The 2,198-nt window shown below is 40.1% G+C and overlaps 1 pseudogene; it reads right to left on the bottom strand.

The window, feature by feature from the left end:
* Nucleotides 1-855: 855 nt before the first annotated feature.
* Nucleotides 856-1,337, bottom strand: LOC122751472 (annotated as a pseudogene).
* Nucleotides 1,338-2,198: the final 861 nt, after the last annotated feature.

Raw genomic sequence — 2,198 nt, 5'->3', positions numbered from 1 at the left:
TTCTCTCTTTTTTAAAAAGTCCCCTGGACTTTTCCACATCTAAGGATAAAGCATCAATGTTTCTTTACCCACTATTTCAAATCCTGCTTCAGTCACTAATTAATTAGCTATGTGACTGCACAAGTTATTTTATAGTCTCTCAATCTCAGTTTCCACATCTGTCAAACAGGATAATAATAACACCCACCTTACAGATCAAATGAGATAAAAGACTTTGCACATCTTAAAATGCTATCTAAATGCTGCCTATTAACATCATCATTACAAAGGTGAGGCAAATGGAAATGGGGAAAATCAAAAGAATTGGTTATTTAGGCTAAAATTCTAGCTAGTCTGTCTAAAATATCTAATGAGTGGTCGCCAATAAATTATAAGCATTAACAAGAGTTAGGCTTTTAAGCATTTATTAAGGAGAATAAGAATTTGGTAAAGAGAGAGTGAAAGGCCTACATTCATCTATCTATTAAAGGGAGAGCGCATTTCTTGCTCCCTTTTCCGCCGGAGTCCTCAGGAAAGAGCGTCAGTCAGAGCGCCAGGCTCCCCCTTCTTCCTCCCACCAACAAACGTCACTTCCTTACGCCAAAGAAAAGACGCATGGTCTTGAACTCAGAGACGTTCACCTCATGGTGCAGCTTTTCTACAGTAAGTCTCCATCAGGTGGCATCATTCCAATCGTTACATGGTCAAAATCTCTTTAGAAGACAAAAGGGCAAGTAAATAATGTAATTAATAGATACAGTGCATTTCAGAGATTTGGAAGAAACTCTTTTCTCCTTTTTCTAAAAATAGAAATACTAAACATAGCCATAATTTTTTTTTTAATCCAAGAATCTTTTTATTATGTTTTTTAGTCATTTATGCCATGAATTCGTAGGGGATTGGTTCCAACAGCTCAGGTTCCTTGCCATTGGTCCTCACAAAGTGCGCTTCTCTGGGTGGAGCAGGCTGATGTTTCAGTTGAACCCGGGTGCCTTTTTCTTTGGCTTCCTTCCTCTTCTCGTCATTTTCTTTTACCCTCTTCAGGAAGCTATCTCTGCTCTTAGAATGCTTAATATGCTCAATACGCACATTAATTCTCTTGGCTAGAATCTTGCCCTTAACCTGTTTGTTTACAACAATGCCTACAGCATGTTGAGTAACATTATAGACCCGTCCAGTCTTGCCATGGTAACATTTGTGGGGCATTCTTTGCTGAACTGTGCCCATACCCTTGATATCTACAATATCACGTTTCTTGTATATTCACATATACGTAGCCAAAGGACAACACCATGTTTTCTAAAGGGCCTAGAAAACATGTAACGTGTTCCTCTCCTTTTTCCTTTTGTGTTCATCATTTTGGCAATTCACTGGAATATGGCGGAGCCGGCGGAAGGCCATAGCCATAATTTTTTAATGGCCTGTGGTAAAGGGTGACCTCACAGCCTGAATGAGCTTGGCCATCCCCTATGAAAGGTGAGACTGTGGAAAACAAACCTAGCAAGAGCAAGGGGAGACGATGACCTTGCCCTCAGTGATCTGCTTTTTCTCTGGGCCTCTCCTATGTAGGATACCTGGAACCTGGAATAGCCTTCCTCTGCAGGAACTTCTTGTGGTTTGAGGTGGGGGTGAGGCATCTCCTGGGTACCACACTGACATCTAGCTGTGGTGTCCCCAATCACCTATGTGATACTTCAAGGAAGTGTTACTAAATTCTTGAACTCCCTTGGCCTCAGAAATTATCAAGCAATAAAATCCAGCCCCAAGATGAGCTTCTCCCTGTCCCAAATGACAATAACAAATTTCCCACAAAAGCATCCTCTAATCTTTTTATTCTAATGAGCTATTTCATTAATCAAAAATGAAACCCAGTTCTTCCTGGAACATTGATTATTCTTATTGTTTACCAGGAGATACAGTTCAAAATAAAAGTTTTTATTAAAGAGCAAGATTTTGCCCTCTAAGTATGAGTTCCCATTCAAGTAAATTGGTTGCCCATTCACTGAGAAAGTAGATCCGGAGAAGAGGTAGAGAAAAAATTTGGAAGTAGGGAGGGGTGTGTTAAGAGGTTAGGATTAAAGCCAGGCAATAAGGTTGACAGGGTTAATGATTAGCCTCAGTAGGAAGTGGAATCAGAGGCAGCAAAAAGTAGATAAGGGAAGAATCTCTGATTCCAGGGTCAATCACTCCACTAAAGCAGATATAAGCCTTAAAAGAAA

The sequence above is a fragment of the Dromiciops gliroides genome, chromosome 3, assembly GCF_019393635.1.
Source record: "Dromiciops gliroides isolate mDroGli1 chromosome 3, mDroGli1.pri, whole genome shotgun sequence".
Taxonomy (NCBI): domain Eukaryota; kingdom Metazoa; phylum Chordata; class Mammalia; order Microbiotheria; family Microbiotheriidae; genus Dromiciops; species Dromiciops gliroides.
Note: the sequence above shows the minus strand (reverse complement) of the source record. Positions and strands in the feature narration are given on the sequence as shown.